The 12,179-nt window shown below is 39.1% G+C and overlaps 1 protein-coding gene across 5 annotated transcripts in view; it reads right to left on the minus strand.

Moving 5' to 3' along the window:
* Positions 1-12,179, minus strand: part of LOC114331950 (E3 ubiquitin-protein ligase SH3RF1) — an 81,957-nt gene that overhangs the window by 16,457 nt on the left and 53,321 nt on the right. The window lies entirely within an intron of this gene.

The following is a 12,179-nucleotide window of genomic DNA, read 5'->3' on the forward strand; positions in this document are numbered from 1 at the left end:
TGTGAAACTATCAGTATAATGTAAATTTATAGATTTATATCGATAATTTCCCATCTCCACTCGTTTCATCTCTTTTTATTTTTCACAACGTATTATGTTTTCGTCTTTTGCGTTATTTTGCCGATTCTTAGTGCACTCATCGCCGTATAAAATGGTGTATAAAGCACGACTTGATTGGACATATATTGTGAAACCCCCCGAAAAATTACTAGACACAGATAGATAGAAGACAAATTAAACGAAAATTGGATTTTGTGCAATAAAAAAAAATGGTTACATTTTTGTACTGGAACAAATTATGTTGATGTATTATAGCGGTTACTGTTAATGAATAAAAAATTCTATAAAAATATATTTCATAATACAGGATATTCCACAGATACCACAAAACTTGTCTGTTTATTTTGTCGCTTTCACAAGAGAATTAGCTTTATAGTAACTTCGTTATTTGACAAAAATAATTTTACACGTAATACAACATTTATTTTTCCCAAATAATAATTGAGAAGTGTTTTCAGTGTTTACTTTTACTGAATGCTCGTCATATTTTTAACAACTAGTACCAAAATGTGTCATACGCTGATACACACTCCTACATTCAGTGGTGGACCATAGCCAACAAATGGGTCTGTAAATAGACATAAAAAACCCAATGTATGGTCACAGCATAGAAAACGCAACAGCAGTGACACACTAGTAGGCGGGAAAAGTTCGCGCACTATTACTGCGCAGATCGTCGGCCATTTTGTGCGTAGTACCAGACAATGTAGAAAATTGACAGTGTTGCCGATTTGTACATAATTATCAGATTTACTTAACTTTTATGACATTCACATTTTTTAACATAATTTTATACGTATGCCTGTGGGAATTATGTCAATAATTGGGACATAACACAAAATATTGACGATGAATGGCGATTGTATTGTTAATCTTTTGCATAAATTCCAGAAATTATTCAAAAATAATCTCTTACGGGTAATAAAGTTGGTGACATCGGCAACACTGATGAACCAACACATCACATCACCACTGGATGTACTACGCGAAAAATGGCGACCCTGTACTTTTCAACTTCAAAGGCGGCATCAGGGAGTGTCCTTGCTGGTTTCGTTTATTATGCTGTGGTATGGTCATCAGCAAAAACAAAAATATAGCTAATAACTTGGTAGATATAAGAATAAATGAAGACATGGTGCAGAGAGTGCAAGCATACATATAAGTATTTAAGCTGCTGGGTCAATGAAAAATGGGACTTATGATAGGAAATCAAATGCAGAATAGAGCAAGCGAGAACATCATTTAGGAAAATGCAAAAGGTACTAATAGACGGAGAGGCAGCGCTGAAAATCTCTTTGAATTTACTAAAGCTAAATTTTTCACAGTTGATTACTGTGATTGTGTAGAGAAACATACTGCGGTCGGTCAAGCTAAACGTAGAACAGGGGTTACTGAGAGGGTATCAAAGTTGCTTTCCTACGAAGGTAATGAAATCCTTTTACTAAGGTTGAAAATCAGTACATACATTCTAAATTGAATATAAATAAAAGTCATTATAGTCGGTCAGCTGTATGACGGGACAGAGCCGGGCCGGCCCCAGTGAATGTACAGGGTTATTCACTATATTTGACCCCCTTGTAAACTGCTTTATTTACAGAATTAGAAAAAAATGTAAAATACAAAAGTTATTCGATTTTTTAGTTATGATTTTTTGACATATATATCGTACTAGTAACGTCATCCATCTGGGCGTGATGGCGTAATCGACTATTTTTTTAAATGAGAATAGGGGTCGTGTGCTAGCTCATTTGAAAGATTATTCAATTCTCTATACTGTTTATAAACATTAATATCATTATTTATACCAAATTTTTTTTGAATTATTAATTAAACAATTAATTTGATTAAAATTTTTTTGACACCCTGTATAATTAATCATGTTAATGTTTATATTGCTGAATAGGAAATTGAAAAACCTTTCAAATGAGCTAGCACTCGACCCCTTCTTCTTCTTCAACTGCCACCTGCTAATCGAAGGTTGGATATCATCATCATTATCTTTACTCTATCCACCGCTGCTCTAAAGAGTTCTATAGAACTGCATCTAAACCAGTCCCCTAAATTCTTTAACCATGACACTCTCCTTCTTCCTATACTCCTTCCGCCTCTTATCTTTCCCGGTATTATCAGTCTTAGCATTTCATATCGCGGTCCCCTCATTACGTGTCCCAGATATTGTAACTTTCTTATTTTTTCTCGACCCCTATTCCCATTTAAAAAAATAGGCGATTACGTCATCACGCCCAAATGGATGACGTCACTAGTACGATATATATGTCAAAAAATCATAATTTAAAAATAGAATAACTTTTGTATTTTACATTTTTTTCTAATTCTGTAAATAAAGCAGTTTACAAGGGGGTCAAAATATATTGAATAACCCTGTACATTCACTGGGGCCGACCGAACGGCTCTGTCACGTCATACAGCTGACCGACTATAATAACTTTTATTTATATTTAATTTAGGGACAGTCATTCTCGTCCCGGACGTCGAAGAGTAAGGTCACTGCTAGCACACCCCACTCTTACCGACGAACAGCGAGAAGCCTGAGAGCACCAAGTGCTGAAGAAGCGGCGCACGGTTAGCCCTAAGCTATTAGTTTGGAACCAGCGTGAAAAACCAACGACGCTTGGCCGTGTAAACCAAAAAGGTAGACGGATTACTGGGTTTCAGAGGAATACTCTGGCCCTGGGCTCGAGCGAGTTCGCTCGCCCCGAACTCTACCTAGTGTTCACATACGGTTACAAGAACAAGTGCGAGTAAGGGGGCCAAACTAACTGCGAAAAAGGCTTTCAACGAGGGACCCACTAGCAGCAGGGTAAACTGCACCCATCAGGTAATTATAGTCACTGTCTTACGCCGGAAAAGCACGGAGGGGTGGACAAGCCACCTTTATCCCTGGGGTTTACCCCCCAGAACACCTTGAGGCTGAGGTGCCCTCCGATCGCTCGACTTGCATCCTCACCCATTTGTAATGCCTTCTTCTGTAAGGTCAGTCAGCTCCACCCGGTCGCTTCGTCCTCGGACGACGACCTCGACAAGCGTTGCCACCACCACCACCACCACTACAGCCACCACTACTGCCAACCAGTTCTCTTCCTTACATCAGGAAGGCACTGTTCCCCCAGCCAGAGGTTACAACCGGCTCACGGCGGAGCTGGACCTCGAGACGCTTAGCGCGGAGATGGAAATCGTCCGCAACAAGTATCGCGAGGCCTACCTTCGCATCGAGCAGGACGACGCCTCCAACCCCCTTCTGCAGCGATATGCTAATGATTTTCCGCCTCTAAGAACACCAGCACAGGCTGGTCCTCAGCGACAGAGCGCTCGGAATATTCACGGTGCCATACCCAAAGTCCCAACTCAACCGTCAAAGCAAGCACCCAAACAACCGAAACAACAATCTTCTCAACAGCAACCCTCTTCTCAACCACAAGCAACCATCAGCACTGAAAACAATCCTGAACCGAACGATTTCGTCTTCCAAAGAAGACAAATAAGACAAATGTCTTACGCCAATGCCGCAGCCAATCCACGTCCCAAAACCCAAGCCAGAAATCAAAACGTCATCAACGCCATAAACGATCCCACACTGTCCGAATATCTAATCAAAGATCTCCCAAAAGATCTTTGTAACAAACGTACCTTCTTTCGGCAAATAAATGCCACCACTCTTTTGTCCAACAAAATTCACTCTTGTAAAGTTCTCTCACATGGAATCGCACATCTTCGACTTTTTAATCCTATAAATGCAGGGGATATCGAGAAAGCTATCCACACAGCAACTGGCCAAACCATGGTTACGGTCCATAGCCGTAGCAGAAATGCAAACACTTCCGCTAAAGAGCCTACCTATCTCCTCTGCATTACCGGAATCGACGTAGATTACTCCGAGCAGGAGGTCACCGACTTGCTCACAGAACAGCAATTCCCGGTCGAAAGACTGTGGAGAGTCAAAGCCTATAAAACAGGCAAAGACTCTAAAGTGATCAAGGTGGTGACCAAATCCTTGGAGAGATTTACGTCAGCACTGAGCCGAGGCATAACTCTAGATGGCGAAATCTATAATGCCGAACTCCCTCATGGCTCCGACCCTACAATCCCTACCCCAAAATATTGCAGCAAATGTTGCATCAACGGACATTCCATCGACGAATGCCCTCAAAAAGCATTCGTCTGCCCCCACTGCGGCGGTAACCACAAGTCCAGCGCCTGCACCAAACAGCAGGAACCCAAATGCCCGAATTGCGGCGGTGACCACCCCGCATACTCAAACAAGTGTCCAAAAAGACACACCATCCCCTCCGCCCAACACGAAATACAGCCACTCACGATCGAAAGATCATTCCCCCCTTTCGAACTCCCTACTGAAACAAAGAACATCTTGTCTATTCAGACTGCTCTGTTGCTTAACTTGTTGCCTGAACTTCGCGAGCATATCGCTGCAATCACGGCTAATCTGATTAGCCAAGTCTACGACCACTCCACAGTGGTCCACGGGTACGGGAGCAATGTCACGGTGACATTCCGCCCCAACCACTAAACACCCCCCTTTTATGGATTTCACCCTAGGCACAGTCAACTGTCAGGGTCTCTCCAAAAAGAGACCCCTCATCAAGAATATCCTGTCGAAGCATAACATCCAGATCCTCGCACTCACAGATACTCTGTCGAAAAACGATCCACACTTCGCAGGATATTCGATCATCCATCGAAGCCGCTGTCAGGTTTCACGTGGGAATGGTATTCTCGTGAAACACGGAATACCGCACAACATACACACATTCCCACAAAATTTTCGTCCACCTGATGTGGACTTCCTGGCAATTGACGTGCACATCCCCAACAACGAAACCCTCACGATAGTCTCTTACTACAAACACCCGGATCAACCACTCAACAGGCATTTGCTAGAGTACTTTTCGAGGCTCGGCAAGGCTGTGTTGATGGGCGATCTAAATTGTAGACACACACAGTTTGGTGATCATCGTCAAAACCCAGAAGGCATCCGCCTCACGGATTATCTACTAGACCTTCCTATTTCAAGAATCACCAACACTGAATTCACGTTTTTGAACGCCAATGGGGCTTCTATTGTCGACCACATCCTAGTTACTAGTAACATTCTGGATCGGTTCGGGGATAGATGCCACATAGGTGATTCGATAACGTCAGACCACGTACCTCTTCTTGTCGACACCGACATACTCATTCCAAAACAACCAAACCCTCCAAGATCTATAAGAGACTATCGTCACGCTAACTGGACTGAATTCCAAAACTTCATCACACAAAATCTCCCTATGTTAGGCGAACTCGATACTAACGATAGTATCGACACCAGTGCAACCAATATCGAGAACCTCATCACTGAGGCGATCACGCACGCAATTCCACTCAAACAAATAACTTATACATCACCGGCACTTCCACAATACATCATTGCCAAAATTCAACAAAAACGACGTCTTCTACGTCAATACAAGGCCAACAGAAACCCACTTATCAAAACAGAGTACAACCGGATCTGTGCCAGGATAAAGAGGGAGATATCTGTCCTAACGGCTCGCCGGTGGGAAGATGCTACCTCAAAACTGGACTACAGAGACGGAGGTAAATTCTGGCAAAAATTTAAAGTCCTAACAAAACAAAAATTATCTCAACCATCTCATCTGTTGGTCAACAATCACATAGTCAATTCCCCAGAAGGGAAAGCCGAAGCATTCAGAAATTCGCTTCAAAACAATTTTCAAACGCCAGATAACCCGAACTTTGATCGCATATTTAAATTCAACACAGAATACATTGTAAATGTTACTCTCAACCACTACATTCCAGTCTATGATCCTATCATGGACCCCCTCACAGACAGGGAAACGGAGAGCTTTTGCCAAATCGGCAAAAACAGCGCTCCCGGACCTGATGGCATCAACCGAAGGTGCCTCAAAAAACTTCCAGAGAGTATCATCCCTCTTCTAACTAAAATATTCAATGCATGTCTCAAAAACAGCCACTTTCCTACTCCTTGGAAAGTGGCCAACACCATCATGCTTTTGAAAAAAGGCAAACCCCCAACCGACGTGGAATCCTATAGACCAATTTCATTAATCAATACTCTGGGTAAAGTTCTTGAGCTAATCCTAAAAGAGAGGCTCAATAACTTTCTCGAAAACCACAATATCATACCAAAATTCCAATATGGATTCCAGTCAGGTAAATCTACTAAACATGCATTAATAGACTTCACTACCAAAGTTACTCAAACCATCAACGATGGTTCATTCGCCATAGCCACATTTCTGGATGTGCAGAAGGCTTTCGACCAGGTCTGGCACGACGGGCTTGTTCGGAAGCTTCTGGACATCGGGCTTCCATTGCAATTTACCAAAATTGTACACTCCTACCTCCACAATCGTACTGTCAGAGTGAAAATATGCGATCAAAAGTCCACCCCCTTCACTCCACAAGCTGGAGTTCCCCAGGGTTCAGTCCTAGCGCCGCTGTTGTACATTATCTACAACAGCGACATCACTAACCAAAATATCCCAGGTACTCGGCTGTTTCTCTATGCAGATGACACGACTCTGCTCTCAACTACCTCTCGATACAACCCAAGACTCCTCTTCAGAAGAGCCCAGGCTCTGTTGGACGGCGTCGGCGAATGGTGTTGTAAGTGGAGAGTCACGCTCAACGCGAACAAAACAACAACAATTGTGTTTCGCGCCCCTTCTGTGTCAAATAGAATCATTCGCAATGAAGACGACCAATATCCTCTGAGTTTGTTGGGAGAAAGGCTTGTTGTTAGCCCGACTGTGAACTATTTGGGAGTTCTGTTTACCAGGACTCTCAACTGGGACGCAGATCTAAAGGCAACTTTAGATAGGGTAAGGAACAGGGCCAGACTTCTCAACGCTCTCTCTGGAAAAATTGGCAAGACACACAAGAACACTCTCATTCACACTTACAAGACCTTTATTCGACCCGTCATGGAGTACAAGTCATGTATCTACTCTCTTTGCTCTAGACAAAAACAAGAGAGGTTGTTGAGGACAGAGCGCAGAGTCTTGCGTAGATGTAACTATGAGCACTGGCGATATCCCTCAAACGAAATCCATAACATCTCGAACACCCCCAAAATCACCGAGAGAATAAACTCTCTGAACAGGAACTTCACAATCAAAGTAATCAACGGCCCCCCTTCCGACACCCAAGAATCTCTCAAATGTTCCTGTTCATCTTCCGGCCACGTACTCCACCGAAAGCCCAAACGCAAAAAGATTCATGTACCGTCCGCTCTAATGCAAACATGCATTGACGAACTCCCGGTGGACTACGAAAACATCCTTGAGGCTACCCCGTTAGCCTTCCGTACCCACCTCTAACATCTCCTCTTCCCTACCCCGAACAGGGAGAAGTTGGTTTTTTGCGGTTTCCCAACTTCATTGCACAATTATACCTGTTCGTCCCAAGAAAATAGCCGCAACTATTTTCTCCACTCGAACGCTCACTGTCCACGCTGCGCTCAAAGCCACCTCCTGACCGCCGACGAGGGACGCAGGTTCGCCTGTCGTTGTACAATGGTTTCTAGGGAGTTTGGTCGAGAGCAAAGCACGGACAGTACACGTAAATGTCTATGGAACCAACAACAATCCATCAAACTTTCTTCTCTGTTGACTTCTTAGCCTTCTGGACACCACCGTCCGGCATAACCAAGGATCCAAGAACACCAGGACACGGCGCTTGCCCCAGTGTGTTTTTCGGACTGTTTGCTTTTGCTGCCAACACTAAACATTCACCACAAACCCTGAAGAGGACAAAATCCTAAACGGGGAAGCACATTGTACGCATTTCTTCTTAACATTATCAAGACAAGCAAATCAAACAATGTAGTAGTAGTTTAATTTAGGATGTGTGTACTGATTTTCAGCCTTAGTAAATGGATTTAATTACCTTCGTAGGAAAGCAACTTTGATACCCTCTCAGTAACCCCTGTTCTACGTTTCGCTTGACCGACCGCAGTATGTTTCTCTACACAATCACAGTAATCAACTGTGAAAAATCTAGCTTAAGTAAATTTAAAGAGATTTTTCAGCGCTGCCTCTTGAACTATGACAAACAGAGAGCTAAAAATTACGTTAAGAATACGCTTATTAAGCTGTTATGCGTTCAACATTTTGTTCTACGGACTGGAAGCATGGACCCTCACGGAAACAATGTGCAAAAGGATCGAGGCTTTTGAAATGTGGGCTTACCGTAGAATATTGAGGATTAATTGCTAAAGTTTTATACCAAGAAATAACTTATAGCTGCAACCGTTTCTGCCATATTTATGTCTGCAATGGAACGATATTGACTGTGAAAACGCTAATGAATCATGCCATTGAGGCAACGATCATGAAGAATACAAAGGAGAGGATGTCTTGATCCCGCGTATACCAATGATTCCAATGTATTTAACCATTTGATTTTAAGCATCTATAATTTTCGATGCGTCTGGCATTTGCAATGACGATAAATAAATCTCAAGGTCAATTGTTGGAAGTTTGCGAAATCAACTTGGAGTTTTCATGTTTTGTTGGACAATTTATATATCGCGCTTTCTTGCGTCGGAAAACCATCATCGTTGTACATATACCTACGCACATAAAAAAATACCGAAAATAAAAAGCATTAAATAAATTTAGTTAACTTTTTTCGTACATAATGTTTTTGAGTATTTTTTTTAGTTGTCTGTTAATTTTTAGTGATTGAACTTCGGCACATTATTTAATTCTAAGGTGGTACGAAGTTTGTCGGCTCAGCTAGTATTATTAATAAACGACAAGTGTTTGTAGTAATTTCTGGAATACATTGTAACGATGATGATTAAAGTTAATATAAACTAGTTAGTGTCTACAAAAAAATTGTATCAAACCGTTAAATGAGAAAAATTGTAACAGTGTTTGAAAAACCACAAATGTAAAATGTAGTGTTAATAAGCTAACAAACGCCAAACATATATTTACCTCAATGATTCTGATATTTAAGAAATATGTCAATTAATACAGGAACCGTTTATAGTGCAGCTTTGAGAAAAAATATTTATAACAAAAGTTGCCTCGGGAAAAGCCTGGAAATTATTTTCATAATTGTAGGTCCACCGCTAGAGGGCGTAATTGAATATCAAAAATTAAAAAATCAAAATTTTACAAAATTTACCTAATGAAAAGGCACTGGAAATCCAATCATCGTATTCTTCATAAAATTTTGCGCATATTTTATTTCACAAGTTTAACGACCGGTTTCACAAAGTAAAGTTAACTTGTGGTTAAGAGACAAGCAGAGGTTCCCCCATTATAATATATTGGGGTAACCTCTGGTTATCTCTTTGCTTTGTGAAACCGGCAGTTAGTCTACCTTTGCAAATAAGAGGTAGGGCTGAGTGGGAACCTTCCTATGAAAAAATGGCTGTAAGTCCAGTTCTGCTAAATCGAATTTTGCATACTTGGTCTTGTTGAAAACAGCTCTTCTTCGTCAATGTAAGAGTCTTATTTTCGAAATAGCCTAATAAGTAATATGTCAGCTAGTAGGCGTTATTTAATTATTTTCGGAAATCAAGTTTTCTTTGGAGAATATTAAATACAAGTATGCATTTTTAATCCTGTATTACAAAATTCGACCAAATTAGCAACAGAATACCGAAAACCGCATGTCGATATCTTTTTTCTATCTCGAGATATCTTAAGAAACGTGTAAATTTAAAAAAAAAACTGTTAATGTCACCGGTAAACGAAGGTAAGGAAAAGTAGTGTGCTACGGAAAAAACAAAGAAACATTTTCCAGATGTAAACGTATATAATTAATTAAAACAACGATAAGACAAACAACACTATAAAATATAACAAAGAAATAAAAGCAACTACTTACTTAGTGACGACCTAAATGTTCAAATTGTCAAACCATCATTTTAAATGCAAGCATTTACTCTTTCAAGAGTAGATTGAACAGCAGTCTCAATTTCTGCTTTCGCAATGCTGTTTGAATGGCGTTTCGTATTTTCTAGATCATGTTTTCTCGAGTAGTGGGCCTAGCGGCAAAAACAAGCTCTTTAATCTGTCCCCATAAATAAAAGTCTAAAACAGTTAAATCTGTTGCTATTCAATCTACTCTTGAAAGAGTAAATGCTTGCATCGAAATTGATGGGCAACAACTTGAACATTTAGGCAGTCACTAAGTACTAAATAAGTATGTAGTTGCTTTTATTTTTTTGTTATATTTTGTAGTGTTGTTTGTTTTATTGTTGTTTTAATTAATTATATACGTTTACATCTGGAAAATGTTTATTTGTTTTTTCCATAGCACACTACTTTTCCTTAACCTCGATTACCGGTGACAGTAACAGTTGTTTAATATTTACACATTCCTTAAGATATCTCGAGATAGAAAAAAAGTATTGACATGCGGTTTTCGGTATTCTGTTGCAAATTTGGTCTAATTTTGTAATACAGGATTAAAAATGCAAACTTGTATTTAATATTTTCCAAAGAAAACTAGATTTCTGACAATAATTAAATAACACCTTTAGCTTGCGTATTACTTATTAATCTATTTCGAAAATAAGACATTTACATTGACGAAAAAGAGCTGTTTTCAACAAGACCAAGTATGCAAAATTCGATTTAGCAGAACCGGACTTACAGCCATTTTTTCATAAGAAGGTTCCCACTCACCCCCACCTCTTATTTGCAAAGGCAGACTTAAACTTGTGAAATCAAATATGCGCAGAATTTTATGAAGAATACGATGATAGGATTTCCTGTACCCTTTCATTAGGCAAATTTTGCAAAATTTTGATTTTTTAATTTTTGATATTCAATTACGCCCTCTAGCGGTGGACCTACAATTATGAAAATAATTTCCAGGCTTTTCCTGAGGCAACTTTTGTTATAAATATTTTTTTCTCAAAGCTATACTATAAAGGGTTCCTGAGATATGGCCGAGGGCCATTCTTATTGGGACACCCGGTACAATCTTCAATAAAACAATTCAATGTAATTATAATGAAGTATAAACTATTATAATGTAATAATTATAAAAGGTGTTGCTGACTTCAGATCCGTACCTTAGCAGCATTAGACGGCAGCATCAATAAAAATTATGTTATTATTGGTAATTTGGGAAAAATTTGTAATGTTTTTTTTTCAATTAGAAGGATAAAATTGCATATTAAAGTACAATGTTTAATTCCAAACAACTTTTTTTTTGTAAAATAAATTATAAAAAGGTATCCCATATGACTCCAACTTTCTACTAGATACACTGTATTAACTAAAATATTACTAGATACACGGATTATTCTAAGGTTCCGAGAAAAATTTACTTCCCTAAAGAATTGATAAAATTGAGTTATCACAAATAGACAATTGCCAAACAATGTTTGCTTTCCCATAAGAAAACATAATGGTACTTTTAAGAATCTAATTGACAAATGACATGTTCCGCACCTAGAAAACCATTTACTAAATCTGATTTTGGTTTCGCAATCCTTTAATTTAATTTCTAATTATGTTGTCCCGATATTTTATGTCCATATCGTTACCTTCAAAGAAGACCGTCACATCTCAAAAAAGTAAAAAATAGACTATGCAAGAGAACAGATTTCAAATATTCTACATTTTTTTATGTGATATCCTCATAAAGTTAGTATATGCCTATGACGCTAGATGGCAGAAGTGCCTCATTGTTATTCGAAAAGTTATTTCGATATTGTCAACAATACTGTCATATTTCAATTGCATCTCAGGTATCATGCTAAGTCAACATAGTTTTTTTTTGTGGAACACTTCATCTTTTTGAGTTATGTCAGTATTAAAAAACAAGTATTATCATATTTTATGTAAAGCACAATGTACTATTTTGAAATAGGTATGCCATCTTTTCTCAAAAATCACACTAACATAATAGAATATTTTCTGTCAAAGTAATATATTTTTTAGAGTTGTGTTAGAGTTGTAAATCTTGTAAAGACGTTAAGGTTATGTTTAAAATGAGTTGTAGTATTCTTTTAAAAAAATATTAAGAGATTTTAAAATTTTAAAACCAAATTATTTACAAATTATTTCGACTTACGACGTTCT

The sequence above is a fragment of the Diabrotica virgifera genome, chromosome 3, assembly GCF_917563875.1.
Source record: "Diabrotica virgifera virgifera chromosome 3, PGI_DIABVI_V3a".
Lineage (NCBI taxonomy): Eukaryota > Metazoa > Arthropoda > Insecta > Coleoptera > Chrysomelidae > Diabrotica > Diabrotica virgifera.